The sequence below is a fragment of the Staurois parvus genome, unplaced genomic scaffold, assembly GCF_062004578.1.
Source record: "Staurois parvus isolate SC_StPar_1 unplaced genomic scaffold, SC_StPar_1.0 ptg000021l, whole genome shotgun sequence".
NCBI lineage: Eukaryota > Metazoa > Chordata > Amphibia > Anura > Ranidae > Staurois > Staurois parvus.
In genome coordinates, this window is record NW_028317817.1 from 15,603,357 (window position 1) to 15,622,644 (window position 19,288).

The following is a 19,288-nucleotide window of genomic DNA, read 5'->3' on the forward strand; positions in this document are numbered from 1 at the left end:
GGCACTATTCTTCCCACTGACACAAATGATGGAGTACTATTCCTCCCACTGACACTAATGATGGTGCCCCATCATTAGTGTCAGTGTGTGAGGAATAGTGCCCCATCATTAGTGTCAGTGGGAGGAATAGTGCCCCATAATTAGTGTCAGTGGGAGGAATAGTGCCCCATCATTGGTGTCAGTGGGAGGAATAGTGCCCCATCATTAGTGTCAATGGGAGGAATAGTGCCCCATCATTGGTGTCAGTGGGAAGAATCGTGCCCCATCATTGGTGTCAGTGGGGGGGAATACTGCCCCGTCATTGGTGTCAGTGGGAGGAATAGTGCCCCATCATTGGTGTCAGTGGGAGGAATAGTGCCCCATCATTAGTGTCAATGGGAGGAATAGTGCCCCATCATTGGTGTCAGTGGGAAGAATCGTGCCCCATCATTGGTGTCAGTGGGAAGAATTGTGCCCCATCATTGGTGTCAGTGGGAGAAATAGTGTCCCATCATTGGTGTCAGTGGGAGGAATAGTGCCCCATCATTAGTGTCAGTGGGAGGAATAGCACCCCATCACTGGTGTCAATGTGTGAGGAATAGTGCCCCATCATTGGTGTCAGTGGGAGGAATAGTACTCTATCATTAGTGTCAGTGGGAGGAATAGTGCCCCATCATTGGTGTTAGTGAGAAGAATCGTGCCCCATCATTGGTGTCACTGGGAGGAATCATGCCCCATGATTGGTGTCAGTGGGAGGAATAGTGCCCCATCTTTGGTGCCAGTGAGAGGAATAGTGCCCCATCGTTGGTGTCAGTGGGAGGAATTGTGCCTCATCTTTGGTGTCAATGGGAGGAATAGTGCCCCATCATTGGTGTCAGTGGGAGGAATAGTGCCCCGTCATTGGTGTCAGTGGGGGGGAATAGTGCCCCATCATTGGTGTCAGTGGGGGGGATAGTGTCCCAACGTTGGTGTCAGTGGGGGGAGGAATAGTGCCCCAACGTTGGTGTCAGTGGGGGGAGGAATAGTGCCCCATCGTTGGTGTTAGTGGGGGGAGGAATAGTGCCCCATCGTTGGTGTTAGTGGGGGGAGGAATAGTGCCCCTTCGTTGGTGTCAGTGGGGGGAGGAATATTGCCCCATTGTTGGTGTCGGGGGGGAATAGTGCCCCGTCATTGGTGTCAGTGTGGGGGGGGGATAGTGCCCCGTCATTGGTGTCAGTGGGGAGGATAGTGTCCCAACATTGGTGTCAGTGGGAGGAATAGTACCCCATCATTGGTGTCAGTGGGGGAAGGAATAGTGTCCCATTGTTGTTGTCAGTGGGGGGGGGGGAATAGTGCCCCATCATTGGTGTCAGTGGGGGGAGGAATAGTGCCCCATCGTTGGTGTCAGTGGGAGGAGGAATAGAGCCCCATCATTGGTGTCAGTGGGCGGAGGAATAGTGCCCCATCGTTGGTGTCAGTGGAGGGAGGAATAGTGCCCCATCGTTGATGTCAGTGGGGGCAGGAATAATGCCCCATCATTAGTATCAGTGACACCAATGATGGGGCACTATTCCTCCCACTGACACCAATGACACTTAACTTGCTGACCCCGGCTCCAGCCTAGGTGCTGCTGCAGCCAGCATACCTAGCTGCAGCAGCACCATCAGCACGCACACTTACCGGGCGGTCAGCTGTCCTCCTTCATTCACTCCGGCTACTCCCTCACTCGATGTTCGCAGGGCCGCTCGGCTCCTCCTCCTCGCAGGTGATTGGCCGCCTGTGTGCTTTCCTGAGCTACAGTTCTGGCGCCCAATCACCGGTGAGGAGGCGGAGCCGAGTGGCACAGCGAACATCGAGTGAGGGAGCGACCGGAGTGAATGAAGGAGCAGCGCTTCCTGGACTGAATCATCGTGGGACTGGGACCAGAGCCAGGTAAGATACAGCAGTCCCCTGCCCCCCCCTGTACTTAGTGTCCCTTCCTTTGGAAGAGAGGGGGTGGCAGCACCACGCCGCCCCCAATAAAAAGTGCCACCCTAGGCAAACGCCTTGTTTGCCTTGCGGCAAATACGCCGCTGATCTTACCTCATCTGAGTATGTGGTAAAATAGCGCTCAGTTACTAGAATACCGTATGAGTTATATTATTAAGTCATGTGGTATTTTAGTAGTGAAACATTCATTATTGTTTCAGCTGTCAGCTGAATGTCAAAAGAAGTGTCGGCATTGTCCGACAATTACAATTTAAAAAAAAAAACTACCTGGGTTTCCCCCTACCATCCATACTAAGCGCTTGGAGTCTTGTATAGATTTTGAGGGGAACCCCCACACCAAATTTAAAAAAAAAATGCTATGAAGTTCCCCAAAATCCATACCAGACCCTTATCTGAGCATGCAGCTCGCAGGTCAGGAAAGGGGGGGACAAGTGAGCGCCCCCCCTCCTGAACCATACCAGGCCACATGCCCTCAACATGGGGGGATGCTTTGGGGCAGGGGGGTTCCCCCCAAAGCACCTTGTCCCCATGTTGATGGGGACAAGGGCCTCTTCCCCACAACCATGGCCGCTGATTGTGTGGGTCTGCGGTCAGGGGGCTTACCAGAATATGGAAGCCCCCTTTAATAAGGGAGTCCCCAGATCCCGGTCGCCCCCATGTGAATGAGTATCCTGTACGTGGTACAGCTACCCATTCACAAAAAAAAGTGTAGTGTAAAAAAAACAGGAGACAGTCTTTGACAAATCCTTTATTAAAAATAAAAGTGAAAAAAATGTTCCTTGAAGTAGATCCAATGTCAATCATGATGCCCGCCACCGCCGCTACCCAAAAAAATAAAAAAAAACCTCTCCGCTCTTGACACTGGCTCCCGGCCATCTGACAGCTGCGCCCCAATGACAGTTCTTAAATACTGTCATGACATCACAAGGGGTGGGGTAGCATCATCCTGTGACCAATCACAATGCAATGTAAGGGTGCAGTGAATTGTGCAACGCGGTGGGCGAATAGCCTGCCGAATGCCCGGACCATTTGTGTGTTCAGTGAACACACGAATGGTCTATGTTCGAGTCAAACTTAGGTTCGACTTGAAGACAGAGCCCAACACTAATGTGCAGTAACACACAGGACCAGTGTCAGCTCCTGTTTGAACAAACCCTAATTGCAAATGGCATAAAGTATCATTCGTCAGCAATATAATCCTATTAATAAAGATACTGGCACAATACTGCATAAAATAACATTCATGAGTGTAGCAAGGAAATCCTATAACAGTCCGTATACATAATGCCTACTAAATCAAAGTCAAGATTTGGCATATAACAACAGAAATGCACCTGATCATTCTCTGGTGTAATTCTGTTGTTACATACCAACCTTTTATTTATGGAGCAGTTCTAATAAAGAAAAAGCACCCTTTACATTCTCTGCCAACATTTGTATTTGGCGTGTAATATTATTGTCTCCTCAAAGGAAAATACTATTGAGTACAATCCCTTAGGTTTCATGCATACTGTATTCCAAGAGATACCTAGGAGGAAAGTAGCTGAAAAAATGTGGCAAGTGCTAAGTTTTTGCATGCAAGTTTATGTATGTTCATGAATGTTTATGCGGATTTGTGCTTTTGGTGTTAATGCACTCTTTTGGCCAGAATATACAATTATTGTGGCCATTTGAATGCATTAGCAAATAAACGCTAGTGTTACCGTGAGTGCACTTTTTTTCAGCCCAAATGCTCCTCTTCAGAATGTGCAAGTGATGTTTTTTTCTGCCTATAAACAATCCTGCTTCTAGACCTTGGTAAACACTTAGGTTTGCATGGGCACATACTGTAGGCTAACATGGAGAGGCATTTAGAAGCCGAGAAAGAAAGGTGAATTCCCTGTAAAACAGGCATTTTTTGAGCTGCAGTGTGCATGAGGCCTTATTGTTGGCTCAGCCTTGGAGTAAGATGTTTATTCGTTTGAATCAGTGATATTGAAACAGTACCTCCTGTGATATTAGTTTCCTGGCAATGTGGTTGGATGATTGTTTAACATTTACACATCAATCTTTGTTTTGTTTTTTTGTTTTATAAGATAGTGAATTTCATTGTGCTTGCCAAGACACTGGACACAGTGCAAATCATTATATAAATCCTAACATACTGCACATGTAGACTTGGATACGATTAAAGCACATAATTGCATCACAGTGCTGAGAACTGCAGGAAAAAAAATTAATGACAAAAGGCTGTATTAGTTTACTTGCTCATATTAGTTTACTTTAGAATAATGCATAAAATGTAACTGTCATGTTGCATATTGTGATTGAAGAGCTCATGTCAAATCAGAATGACTTAAAGATAATAGTCTGTTTGGATCTTTTGGGATAAACATGTAAAAGAGATTAGCTTGATGTGAATAATCATACTTATATCTGTTAATGTTTTAAAAATGTTCTCCCTATGTGTAATTCCTAAAAATATTTTTAAATGTATGTACATACATACTCCTGCTTTGCAGTGCTACAAAATTATTTTGCTGCTTCTAACAATCCAAGTCACTGCGTTGGTCACTCATTGAAAAAAATGCATGCCCTTGGTGGTGAATGCTTTGTCTTAACAGTTGTTAAGGCAGTATTAAACCTAAAAGCAAAAATATCATATATTGCAGCTTACCAATTTTGGTATTGCGTTAGTTTTCTTTTTTAGGCTTTTTTGCTTCATTTTTACCTGGAGATCTTGCCAGCAAGTCTATTATCTTTCAACTTCTTTTAACAGACCAAGCTGTCAAACAAAACTGTCAGTTAGAGAGTTGAGAGAAACCATTTAACACTGATAGGGGTTGTAACGGAACTGGACCCCGACTGCACTAGGATATTTCCGTTAGACTCCCACTTCCCTGTCCGAACACAGATCCACGGACACCACTCAAAGTAAAATCAGGAAATAGACTGCTTTATTTTAACACAGACACAAGATATAAACATTCAAGAGAACAACCCACCTCCCTGCATAAGGACACAGGGCGGGGCAAACCAAAATCTAGCAATAAGAAACACATCAGCAGACAGTCACATCAGGAGGAAGGGCTGCCAGAAACACCCCCCCACCAAGCCAATACACAAACACATACATCCCATAATAGTTTGCTCCCAAGCAAAAAACACAATACAACAATAGGATGCACTGCATGGCAGTACAATGAACAACCCCCACACCCCACCTATACATGTCTACACAATATCAGGACATTCAACTCTGTACCCCTAACAGGCACAGGGTGACTTACACATAAGAGAGATATGGGAAGCTGAGACAGGGGTCTCCCCACCTCTCTAAAGTGAGCTGGGTTCCATGGGCCCCCCACCCAAAGTCACTCCCATCCAGGGACGGACTGACCATTTGGAAACTTGGGCACTGCCCAATGGCCCGGAGTCAGTAGGGGGCCCCATGAGATGCCCCTGGTACCTTTTTCATAGGCTTTTTTGAGTTTGGGCAAGGACACAGGGGCCCCATGATCCCCTATTGCCCGGGGGCCCCATGAGTTGTCAGTCCACCCCTGCTCCCGTCACAGTGCTGTTTTCAATGATCAGCTATTATTCATTTATGTAAAATCTGTTTTCCAAAGAAAAGAAAACTATTGCTGTAACTGCTCAAATAGTGTTAGCTGGAGTTTAGCTATAATTTGTTAGTCAAGTCCATCTAAATTTGCTAGTGCATCTAACGTTACCATCTCCCTAAGTTGACAACGCTGCTGTCCAAAGGTGTCTCTGTTGCTTCTGCATCCAGAAAGGAGACACCCTAAGACAGGGAGCATGTTACTGGTCAGATCACCAGGTAAAAATAAAGGAAAAAGTCTAAAATAAAGAAAACAAATGCAACCACCACACGTAAGGATTGTAAGCTGCAATGTATTACATTTTTGTTTTGGGTTTTAATACTGTTTTAAAGTGTATATCAAGCCAAAATATGTTTCTTAGTATTGGATAAAGTAGGGGAAGAGTTAAACTGTTACCCAGGGATTGGTTAGAGAAATTTTATTTTACTTCTGTCCAGCTGACAACATTTTTACAAGACAGGGCGTGACGAGAACTATCCATCAGCAACAAAGACAAAAATACCTTTTTTTGTTCTAAAGAGTAGGGGGAAGCTCAAACCCCAGTCAGATTTTTATTTCTGTTTGTGTCCCCATTGTAGATTTACCCTTCCTTACTGTCTGTCTGGTGAAACCATTGTTATGAGGACCAGGGGCAGACTGACCATTTGGAAACCCGGGCACTGCCCGAGGGCCCGGGGTCAGTAGGGGACCCCATGAGATGCCCCTGGCACCTTTTTCATAGGCTTTTTTGACTTTGGGCAAGGACACAGGGGCCCCATGACCCCTATTGCCCGGGGGCCCCATGAGTTGTCAGTCCGCCCCAGATGAGGACAGATATTAGTGAAAATCTCTCTAGCAGAGACCCAGATAGGAGTAAAAGAGACAGGCATTCTAACCTTCCACACTACATCTAAAACTAGTGGCCCTAGTACCCTACAAACCTTCCATGAATCTACAAATCACCATGCATAATACAAAAGGGAAATAAGAGAGAACAACCTGTTAAATGTGAATGTCATAGCAAAATCACTTTCAGGTAATCACTGCAAAGATAACTCAAACCATGCACTCGCTGAAACATAGTATAATTTCCTTTTAAACACTTTGGCCTAAAGTAAAAGTGCTTGAGCCAGAATACCTCTTAGTTTTATTACAATGGACATGTGAATATAAATATTGGTTTGAACAAATGTGGAAATTCTTTTTACAGTTCAAGACAAGCTAAATGACAATTTATGTATCACAGTTTTCATAGTTCTCCTTGGTTTATTTGGAGCCACTGGTGACTAAATGACAGAAAAAATTTTATGTGCTTTGGCTGTGTCCTTATATTATATCTTATTCTACACAATAACTATCAAAAGCAACAAGAGCAATGAAGGCAAAACGTAAATGTGAAAACATTTCTTTAACCAAATGTTTCAGTAGAAATAGGAAGAAGTAGCCTGACTGCCACACACCTTGCCTGGCCGAGTGGTTGGCAGGTAAAAGCAGCCTCAGCTCGATTCATCGAAGTCATGCCCCCCATTCCGTGCAGTGGCTGGGCTGTCTCTTCCTATTTTTATAGCATGCTTTGGGTCTGGACAAACCTTTCTCCAGCCTGCACCTTCAATATTCAGCAGCACAATGCCACCATGTGCAGCTGAGCACAACTTCCAGCCACTATATGACCTATTTTAAATCTTTATACTCCTGATGAAGATCTATTTTCTGGAGCAAAACGTACAGTTTCTTTTTTGCTTTGGGTCTTTCTTTGGGAGCACTTTTTGCATGCACATGGTATTCACTCCTCTCCCCCTTTTTATGGAGAGGTCAGTACTGCATTTTACAGTGCATCATTTGCATTCCTCAAGACAGTGAGGTATTTTTGGTGGATATGGTGATGTATCGGGCTTATCTATGAGAGGTTGAAATTTAAGACAGTGGATGAGTGTACCCGTATTACATATCTGTAGCAAGATAAATTATACTATCTAATTAGTTTTGTCCATGGGGTAACTCCATTTCCTTAACAGAGATTACATATTCAAGTTGATAGGCTTATGATCAAACTACAGTGCCTCTTTGTAAGGCTGTCACTTCATCTAAAACGGTATGGTGTTATTAACAATTTGGATGTAAGGTAAATAATTGCAATGGTATCCAGTTATATTGCTGTACGCAGTACATTCCACTCCAATAGGCATTAATTATAGCTGAGCATACATTTTTTATATATTTGATCAGATGGTACGTAGGGAAACGCACCCTCGTCCAGTATAGATTTGTTATTTGCCAAAGATGATGATTTACAATTAGGGCTTAGTTAAAACCTTTCCCCAGCCTGCACCCTCACTAGTCAGCGGCATGCAATTCGTTGGACCTTGTTAGCCTGAGCAGGGGCCACTAAGCATTTATCATGGGTCACAAATGACTAAAAACCCTTTTCTTCCAAAATGGACACTTAGTAGGTATCATAGCTATCTGACTGCTGGACTACATCTGCTACTACAAGTCATATGACCCCCACCACCAAATACCTTAAGCCTCCTTGTATGGTATCTGTTTCTCAATTATTTGCATTCAGAGGAAAAAGTTGATAGGCTTTCATCTATTAAAAGAAAAGATTCCAGGCATTGTGGCTATGATGGATGTTAAGTCTGAATGGCTTTCACTCATTCCTCTGTTTAGTACTATAACCCATAACATGTAATGGCAAGGATAGTCTTGCTTTGCTATTTATCTCTGCAAGATAAGAGTGGAGAATTCCACCAATATCTAAATATGCATCATACCACATCAGGTAGAGGTCGGAAATAATATAATTAGCACATCTGCTTTCTGTCCAGTCCTTCCACAACTTGATCAAAGGGCAGAGAATGGAAGATTTTGTGAGGGGCGGAAGAGTGACGATGTATTTTTCATATCCATTGATAGTGATCCATTCAGTGATATCAATGACTGTGTTAAGAACAGACAAAATGAAAACAAGGGCAGTTGTTAGGGCAAATAGATGCCCTAAACATAGCGCAACAGCAGTTCTCCTGGACCCTTCCATTGCTTAAAGTGATTCTAAAGGCTGAAGGTTTTTTAACTTAATGCGTTCTCTCATTAAGGTTAAAAACCCCAGCCCACGTTATACTTAACTGATCCTGATCTCGATACAGCGCTGTGCACAAGAGCTCTCTCCACTCTCTCCCTCCTCATAAGCTCAGAGCCTATGTGAGGAGTCACCCACAGCTAGTGAGGAAGAAGTGGGGTATGGACACATAGGGGGTTATTTACTAAAACTGGAGAGTGCAAAACCTGGTGCAGCTCTGCACAGAAACCAATCAGCTTCCAGGTTTTATTGTCAAAGCTTAATTGAAAAAGCTGAGGTTAGAAGCTGATTGGAGACCATGCACCAGAGTTTTGCACTCTCCAGTTTTAGTAAATCCACCTCATAGAGCAAGCTTGGGAGAGACCATAGCAAGCAGCTTGCTATGGCAGGCACACAGTGGGGGTAGGAGCCAGGAGCATCAACGGGGGACCTAAGAAGAGGGTGATCGTGGCTGCTTTGTGCAGAACCATTGCTCAGAACAGGTAAGCATGATATGAATGTTATTTTAAAAAAGCTATGGGTTTACACTCACTTTAACTGGGAAAACATTAACGCACAACTTAACCCTCCTATCTTTTACAACCAAGGAAGCTGCCATCTTAATATCTGTTTGATCGTTAGTTGTCATGATGTTGCACATCAGTTATGACATCAGCCATTTGATGACTTGACAGTTTGACTGAGAGTACAAGCACTTACATAAGATATCCTTCCCTGTATGCCTTGAATATAACTGTTTGGGGAAATCGTTGAATCATTGGAGTTAATCCTGCTTTAGTGATCTTGATTTACTAAAGTAGTAGAGTATGTTCACTTTCAGAATGAATTTTCACTTACCTCGTATTTTAGTAAATGTGAAACAAACTGCAATTTCACTATGCAAGAAATACCCAACAATGTGCAAGAGAAAAAAAAAAGGATTTTTTTTTTCTTGCACATGATTGGACTCAGCACAACTTCACCTAATTTACTAAGCTGGGTAAAAAATTAGCTTTGTAAAGAAAGAAATAACTTAGCTTTGTGAATAAGGTATAGTAGTGCTGACCTCAATCACCCAATTATGGTATGTGCAAGTACAAATCCTCATTTTTCACAAATTGTAGTTCTGCAAGAGAGTGAAAAAAAGTCACCGCCTGACAGACAAAGTATAATTCACCTTTTTGCAGGTTTTTTTTCACTTACGTTTTCATCTTAATGAAGAATTCAATTTAACACAGATTACCCTGAACAGATTAGGGTAAAATTATGTTGCAATAAAATGGCTGATTATTTTTCCAGTAGATAACATAAGTTGTGTCCACAGATGTTAGCAGAGTGAACTAAAGAGTTGATACATTGCTGATGTGCTTTCACTGGGCAATTTCAGGCTACGGGCAGACATGTGACCAGCCTGCAATGCCTAACTACATTAGAGATAAATCAGGTCACCAACCAGGCACTGCCCTCTTGTAAGGCTTTATATATCTCAGGACTGAATGTATTAAATAAAAATCTTATTTGAAGGTAGAACAGCTCCTATATACCTTAAATATTTCAGTGGTTTACCCTTTGAAAAATATTTCAGTGGTATATTTAGCTATTTTTCTGGATTTCAGATTTATAACAAAAAGGATTCCAAACTCAAGGTCTGTCATGTTCTTCCTGATATGTTATGGTTGGGGAAGGCAATATTAAAGCCTAAACCTAAAAATGGCATGGTTCCAGAAAAAAAAAACAACTCCATACAATGTCTGCAATACTTTATTTATTTAACACTTTATCTGTCTGACTGCCTGTGATTTTACGTTTAGAAGAGTCTTGGGACTAAGCTGGGAAACAAAGAGGTGTCAGTCATTCCTAAAACAAGACAGGATCCTTGCCCTGAAAAATAGAATATATCTCTAGATCACTCTGGAGAATAAGTTTTAAAATCAGTTCTGTGTTTAAACTTTCTGCTTTCGAATGTTCAATTGTTATGCTTTAATATGAAATATTTCCATGCTATATTTTTATAGGGCACTTTTATTTAAACCTTCAGTTTGCTTTGCATTAATCTACTATAGTTGCTTTCAAGGAAACTTTTTTATTTCTGAGAAAAATAAAGAGGCTGCCACAGCTGGTGCTCTTCTAAGAATACTAGCTGCATGGCTGCCTTTGGCTGCTATACTTCTCAGTCAGTGACCCAGAAAAAGCATCCAGATTTGAAAAACAGATCTCCTTATCTGCAAGCTTGTTCAAGGTCAGTGCATCGTAAAGTACTGAAGCCGGTGCTGATCAGCATGACAGCTAGACAACTTCTATACAGCTTCACCGGTTAGATCTGCATCTAAGCAAAATTACTGCATTTAGCAAAAATCCTGTTTTTAAATTTCCCTTGCTCAACATTGGGTACTGAAGTTAACCAATTATTGCTTCACAATGGTTGTTTTATTCAGAATTTTTCCTGTATCTCTTTATTATCTTGAACACCTACATGCTGGAACTGCCCGTTTTACTAAGATTAAAGTGTAGAGTATACAGCTTTTTTTAGTTTTCAGTTTTAAATATATTGGAATGTTGGACGAATGATTGTCCATTTCTTTTGCATTCTAGTCTCATATCAAAAGTGAAGAGGTTACTAAAATTTTGAAAATTCTTGTACGACAGAATGAAAATTTGAAAGTGATGTAATGTATTGTATTTGTATTGTATTTCAGATGAAAACTGTACTGATTAAACAAAAATCATACGATCAGGTAAGGTAATAGAAAAATTTTCATACTTATCCCTTCAAATAATTTCAGACAAAAGCTGTGTACTAATGATCATATTATCGTACTATCACTTAGAAAGCGGTATTTTTTGTGCAATTTTCTGATCGTGTGTACTAGGTTTAAGGTGAATGTAAAATGTTATGGTCATCGGACCATTAATACTTTGTTTCTGCCTCTGAGCTTTGAAGGAAAAGTAGGGTTTTTTGGGTATTTTCCCAAAAACATGCAGTTAGATTAATTGATGTAATGAACAACCTAAACCTACACTTTGTTTTCCACCATGCAGACTTAGTCAGAAGGTTCAAGTGTTGTTAGGCCAAACCCTAAAATAGGGACGATTATGAAATTATGAACATGAAAGGATTGCTGAAGCCAGACATAAAGGTCACATCATCATATCATCTTAGAAGCTGAGAAGTTCAGAAGGCGATCAAGTTGTTCAAGGTGAAGGGTATTGCTGAAAGCACAGCATGTCAAGCCTTAACCACCTGCCCTCCAGAAGATTTACCCCCCTTCCTGACCAGGCCATTTTTTGCTATTCATTACTACGTTATTTCAATTGATAATTGCGAGGTCATTCAACACTGTACCCAAACAAAATTGATGTCTTTTTTTTCACACCAATAGAGCTTTCTTTTGGTGGTACTTGATCACCACTGGGTTTTTTTCATTTTTTGTGATATTTACGAAAAAACACTGACATTTTTTAAAAACTTTCGGTTACAAAAAATATCCAATAAACTCAAATTTAGTCATACATTTAGGCCAAAATGTATTCTGCTACATGTCTTCGGTAAAGAAAATCCCAATATGTGTATATTAATTGGTTTGTGTGAAAGTTATAGCATCTACAAACTATGGTATATATATTGGAAATTACACAGCTTTTACTTTCTGACTGCCTATCACATTTCTTGAGGTGCTATAATGCCAGGGCAGTACAAAGACCCCACAAATGACCCCTTTTTGGAAAGTAGACACCCCTAGGAATTTTCTAAGAGGCATGTTGAGTCCATGGAAAATTTTATTTTAGTTTTGTCACAAATGTATGAATAATGACTTTTTTTTTGTACACAAAGTTGTGAATTTAATGATATAGCACTCACATATGCCATGGCTATATGTGGAATAACTCCCCAGAACACATTCTGCTACTGTTGCTGAGTATAGGGATACCACATGTGAAATACTTTTTGGCAGCCTATCCACATACAGGCCCCCAAACTCCAATGACCACTTTCAGGCATTCAGAGGGCATTTTTCCTCACATCACTTTCTCACTACCTATTACAGTTTTGGAGGCCCTAAAATGCCAGGATAATACAAACAACTCCCCCCTTCCCCCCCCCCCCACACAAATGACCCCTTTTTGCAAATTAGACAATCCAAGAAATTTGATAAGAGGTATGGTGAGTATTTTTCAGATATCATTTTTGTCACAGTGTTTTGAAAAAGGAAAATACGTTTTGTTTTCTTTCTTCATTTTCCAAAAAATTGTGGCAACAAATGAGATCTGAAAAATACTCACCTTGCCCCTTAGCAAGTATCTTGGAGTGTCTACTTTCCAAAAAGGGATCATTTGGGTGGGAGGCTTCTACTATCCTGGCATTTCAGGGTCAACATTAGAAGCTTATGCCAAACATCACCCTCTCTTCTAACCACTTGAAGAACAAGCCTTTTCTGACACTTTTTGAATACATGAAAACCCTTTTTTTTTGCTAGAGAATTACTTTGAACCTCCAAAATTATATATTTTGTTAAAGCAATGGCCCTAAATAATACAATGATGAGTGTTGCAATTTTTTTAGAACACACAGTATTTGCGCGGCGATTTTTCAAATGCAAATATATTGGAAAAATACCCTTTTTTAAATCTTAATGCACAAAAACACAATATATTGCCCAATTGGTTGATAAAATATAAAAGATGATATAATGCCAAATAAATAGATACCAAACATGACATGCTTAAAAATTGCACATGCCCGTGCAATGGCGACAAACTACGTACATTTTTAATATCGATAAGTGAAGCTTTAAAAGCTTTTACAGGTTACCACTTTATATTTACACAGGAGGTCTAGTGCTAGAATTGCCCTGCCCTTGACTGCCCTTAATCTGATGTCAGCGGTGATACATCACATGCATGGAGCAATCTCTGTTTACATACTGACACGAGATGACACTTGTGTTCGCCTTTGCACATGAGCATGGGAAGGTGGACAGGGGCGATTTTTTCTTAATTTTTAATTTTGATTTTGTTTTTTATTTTTACACTTCCCCTTTCTTTTTTTATCACTTTTATTGTTATCACAGGGAATGTAAATATCCCCTGTGATAGCAATAGGCAATAACAGGTACTCTTTTCTGAGAAATCTGGGGTCTATTAGATCAGTGTGATCAGATGCTTTTCCAATTTCAAATTGGCACTGTTAATATCCATCAAAATGGTAATGATGAAATGCTAGTAGCTTCCGGTTTCTTAGACCATAGAGATGATCAGAGCCATTCTGGTTTCCGATCAGATCTATGGTCATCTGGCAGAACTGCCGACTGCATTCTTGGGTTCCCCTGTGGGATGGGAGAGCCCAAGAAAGCTGTGGAAGGCGGCAGAAGGGGGGAACGTCCCTTCCTGTTGTTTGTAAAAATGATCCAGCAGCTAATTAGCCACTAGGATTGCTTTTACATGAAAGCCTACCACCAGCTGAAAAAAACGATATCAGGATGATGCCTGTAGCTGCAGGCATCATCCTAGCATAACCACTCAATGTCCAGTAATGTGCCAGTATAGTGCTGGTCCTTGTTAGACATATGCGTAACAGCAGAGAACATGGACATATGATGAATGGGGTCTGTGGACCAATATGACTACAATTCATTTTCAATGCCCAACTGCACTAGGGTATTTCCGTTAGACGCCCGCTTCCCTGTCCGAACACAGATCCACGGAAACCACCACTGGCCATACAAATGGAGACAGCACCAGACTTGGAAACCAGGAGATAGACTGCTTTATTTTAACATAGATTCAAGATATATACACAGGGCGGGGAAATACACACTCAGTAACAGGAAACACATCAGCAAGCAGTCCCATCAGGGGGAAGGGCTGCCGGAAACACCCCCCACCAAGCCAATACACAAACACATCCCATAATATTTTGCTCCCAAGCAAGACACGCAATAGAACAATGGGATACAGCCACATGGCAGTGAACAATGAACAATCCCCACCTATACATGTCTACACAATAGCAGGACATTCCACCCTGTACCCCTAACAGGCACAGGGTGACTTACACATAAGAGGGATATGGGGAGCTGAGACAGGGGTCTCCCCACCTCTCCAAAGGGGGCTGTGGTCCATGGGCCCCCCACCCCCGTCACATTGAGGGTTAGGTACAAAAGGTTTTACATTCCATTCAGAAACCGTGACAGATGTCCATGCGAATTGTCTGGCAAGAGCTTAATTTTGGTGAGCAGCAATGTATTGTTGTGCATATAAATTGCTTTGGTCCACAATCAATTGATACAAATCTTCTGTGAAAAACAGTAGAGGGGCTAAACGCTAGTGCTGGCAGCAAATGGGGCTGATCCTGCTAACACTGCATTTTTGGGGACACTATACAAAGGAAGCACTAGTATAGTTCTGATCATGATCAATATATTGATCCATTCAAATACTATACTAGTAATGGCAGTGATCAGCAACCTATAGTGTGAGTGCGATAGTGTGCAGTCATCCTAATGCTAGCTGACACTGGCTGGGAGGGGAGCTTACAGACCTTGGCATTATCTGATGTCGCTAGTGGCAGTAATATAGTGATCAGTGAAAAATTTTTTATACTGACACTGTACTAATGGCATTCGCTGAGTGACGGGGTGATCAAAAGGTTAATAGGGGCGATCAAAGGGTTAAATGTGCTAATCTAATGTGTGCATGTAAAATGTGGTGCTTTTACTCACAGTGCAGTGTTCTCTCCTCTCTCCCTGGACCAACAGCGGGGGCAGTGGGAGCCGCGATTGCATTGAAATAGAAAGGGGTGTAAGGTTTGCCCAGAGCCGCTGCTCACCCACATACTGCGGTCAGGTGGTCGGCAAGTGGTTAAAACATTTTTAAAAAATTTAAAAAATGTATTTAAAAAAATTCTCAATAAAGTATTGTTAATTTGTTTTTTTGTTTTTTTTAATTTGTTTTATTAGAGTAGCGCAATGTGACCAAAGTAACACTTTACTACTCTGGGGGGGGGGGGGAATCAGGGTTTTTTTTTTTACACTTTGCTTTGCAAGAGCAAATAAGGATTGTTGCTCTGCAAAACAAAGCTTGCATTGAACTACCATGAATGAGTTAAGTTAATGACAGTTCAATATAATAGTGATTTGTGACTGGCTTGAGCTGGTTACATGTGCTGTGATTGGCCCCATGTATCATGTGAGAGCTGTTAGCCAATCACAGCTCACCAGGAAGAGAAGCAGAGCTGGTATGAATCAGATTACGGAGCAATGGAAGAGGAGGCCAGGTCAGATGAATTCACAAATGGTTTGAGGAACTCAACAATAGGTTTCAAGTGTTAATTTGGTCTCCAAATTCTACAGATCTCAATCCAATCGAGCATCTGTGGGATAACAAATAATTACTTTTACAAGCTAATGGCAAACAATATTTTTTTTTAGTTAAATCTTTTAAAAAAAGACCAGCCTTATTTACATTTTTGATCGTTCGATTGACTTCTGTTCAAACGCAGTTGCCACACATGGATCAAAATGTGCCTGGTCCCTGCTGAACTGGTTGATCTATGTATGGTCAACTTTACTTTCCTAACTGGTAGTACACTGCCCAAAAAAATTAAAGGAACACTTTAGATACACATCAGATCTCAATGGGGAAAAATATTATGCTTGATATCTATACTGATATGGACTGGGTAATGTGTTAGGATTGTAAGGATGCCCCATCGTTTAATGGAAATTAAGGTGATCAACCTACAGAGAACTGAATTCAAAGACACCCCAAAAAAATGGTACTCAGTAGTTTATATGGCCCCCATGTGCTTGTATGCATGCTTGACAACATCGGTGCATGCTGCTAATGAGATGATGGATGGTGTCCTGTGGTATTTAATCCAATATCTGGACCAGGGCATCATTGAGCTCCTGGATAGTCTGAGGTGCAACCTGGTGGCATCGGATGGACCGAAACATGATACCCCAGAGGTGTTCTATTGGATTTAAGTCAGGTGAGCGTGGGGGCCATTCAATGGTATCAATTTCTTCATCCTCCAGGAACTGCCTGCATACTCTCATCACATGAGGCCAGGCATTGTCATGCACCAGGAGGAACCCAGGTCCCATTATACCAGCATAGGGTCTGACAATGGGTCCAAAGATTTCATCTCGATACCTAATGACAGTCAGGGTGTCATTGTCTAGCCTGTAGAGTTCTGTGCATCCCTCCATGAATATGCCTCCCCATACCATCACTGACCCACCACCAAAATGGTCATGCTGAACAATGTTATAGGCAGCATAACGTTCTCTACAGCTTCTCTAGACCCTTTCATGTCTGTCACATGTGCTCAGGGTGAACCTGCTCTCATCTGTGAAAAGCACAGTGTGCTAATGGCAGACCTGCCAATTCTGGTGTTCAATGGCAAATGCCAATCGAGCGCTATGGTGCCGGGCAGTGAGCACAGGGCCCACTAGAGGATGTGGTGCTCTCAGGGTACCCTCATGAAGTCTGCTTCTGATTGTTTGGTCAGAGACATTCATACCAGTGGCCTGCTGAATGTCATTTTGTAGGGCTCTGGCAGTGCTCATCCTGTTCCTCCTTGTACAAAGGAGCAGATACCAGTCCTGCTGATGGGTTAAGGACCTTCTATGACCCTGTCTAACTCACCTAGAGTAACTGCCTGCCTCCTGGAATCTCCTTCATGCTCTTGAGACTTTGCTAGGAGACACAGCAAACCTTCTGGCAATGGCACATATTGATGTGCCATCCTGGAGGAGCTGGACTGTCTGCGCAACCTCTGTAGAGTCAAGGTATCGTCTCATGCTACATAGTGACACTGACCCTAGCCAAATGCAAACCTAGTGAAAAACTGTCAGAAAAGATGAGAAGGGAAAAAAATGGCAGTGGCCTCCACCTGTAAAACCATTCCTGTTTTGGGGGTCATCTCATTGTTGCCTATTAGAGATGAGCGAATCGAAGTAGGCGAAGTGGAATTCGAGTCGAATATTGGAAAATTTTCGCGCCGAATCCGAAAAATAGCCTACTTCGGACGCGCGAATCGAAATTTTTCCTAAAATGGCGGCGGACATGTGCGGCGACGGAGCGGGGATGTCTGGGAAGGTGCGCAGACAAGGCGCGCTGACCCATAATGCATTCCTTAATGACATGTGATCGCATTAGCCAATCAGCAGCCAGGCAGCCAGCACTGTGTAATGGTCGAGCTATAAATAGCGGTCATTTTAGAATTCTTCATTTGCCTCCAGTCATTCAAGAGAGGCAGACCGCTCTGTATTAGGGACAGAGTTAGGGCCACAGAAACGTTACTTGGGGACAGAGAAACGTTACTTAGGGACAGAGAAGCATTACTCAGGGACACAGAATTGCTAATGAGGGCCACAGAATCGTTACTTAGGGCCAAAGAAACGCTAGTTAGGGCCACAGAATTGTTACTCAGGGACAGACAGAATTGTTACTGAGTGCCAGAGAATTGTTACTTAGGGCAACAGAAACGTTAGTTAGGGCCACAGAATTGTTACTCAGGGACAGACACAGAATTGTTACTGAGGGCCACAGAACTGTTACTTAGGGCCACAGAAACGTTATTAGGGCCACAGAATTGTTACTCAGGGACAGACAGAATTGTTACTGAGTGCCAGAGAATTGTTACTTAGGGCCACAGAAACGTTAGTTAGGGCCACAGAATTGTTACTCAGGGACAGACACAGAATTGTTACTGAGGGCCACAGAACTGTTACTTAGAGCCACAGAAACGTTAGTTAGGGCCACAGAATTGTTACTCAGGGACAGACAGAATTGTTACTGAGTGCCAGAGAATTGTTACTTAGGGCCACAGAAACGTTAGTTAGGGCCACAGAATTGTTACTCAGGGACAGACACAGAATTGTTACTGAGGGCCACAGAACTGTTACTTAGGGCCACAGAAACGTTAGTTAGGGCCACAGAATTGTTACTCAGGGACAACACAGAATTGTTACTGAGGGCCACAGAATTGTTACTTAGAACCACAGAAACGTTACTCAGGGACACAGAATTGTTACTGAGGGCCACAGAACTGTTACTTAGGGCCACAGAAACGTTAGTTAGGGCCACAGAATTGTTACTCGGACAGACACAGAATTGTTACCGAGGGCCACAAAATTGTTACTGAGGGCCACAGAACAGTTACTTAGGGCCACAGAATTGTTACTCAGGGACACAGAATTGTTACTGAGGGCCACAGAACCGTTACTTAGGGCCACAGAATTGTTACTCATGGACAGACACAGAATTGTTACTCAGGGACACAGAATTGTTACTGAGGGCCACAGAACCGTTACTTAGGGCCACAGAATTGTTACTCAGGGACACAGAATTGTTACTGAGGGCCACAGAACCGTTACTTAGGGCCACAGAATTGTTACTCAGGGACACAGAATTGTTACTTAGGGCCACAGAAACGTTACTCAGGGACACAGAATTGTTACTGAGGGCCACAGAACTGTTACTTAGGGCCACAGAAACGTTAGTTAGGGACACAGAATTGTTACTCAGGGACAGACACAGAATTGTTACTGAGGGCCACAGAAACGTTACTTAGGGCCACAGAAACGTTACTCAGGGACACAGAATTGTTACTGAGGGCCACAGAACCGTTACTTAGGGCCACAGAATTGTTACTCAAGGACAGAAACAGAATTGTTACTCAGGGACACAGAATTGTTAC

General features: G+C 42.4%; 1 long non-coding RNA gene across 1 annotated transcript in view; it reads left to right on the top strand.

The window, feature by feature from the left end:
• The first annotated feature begins 11,277 nt into the window (after window positions 1-11,277).
• Window positions 11,278-19,288, top strand: part of LOC149472250 (uncharacterized) — an 82,079-nt gene continuing 74,068 nt past the window's right edge. Inside the window, exon 1 of the long non-coding RNA XR_016315202.1 lies at window positions 11,278-11,318. This is a non-coding gene — a long non-coding RNA (uncharacterized LOC149472250). The remainder of the gene's footprint in view (window positions 11,319-19,288) is intronic.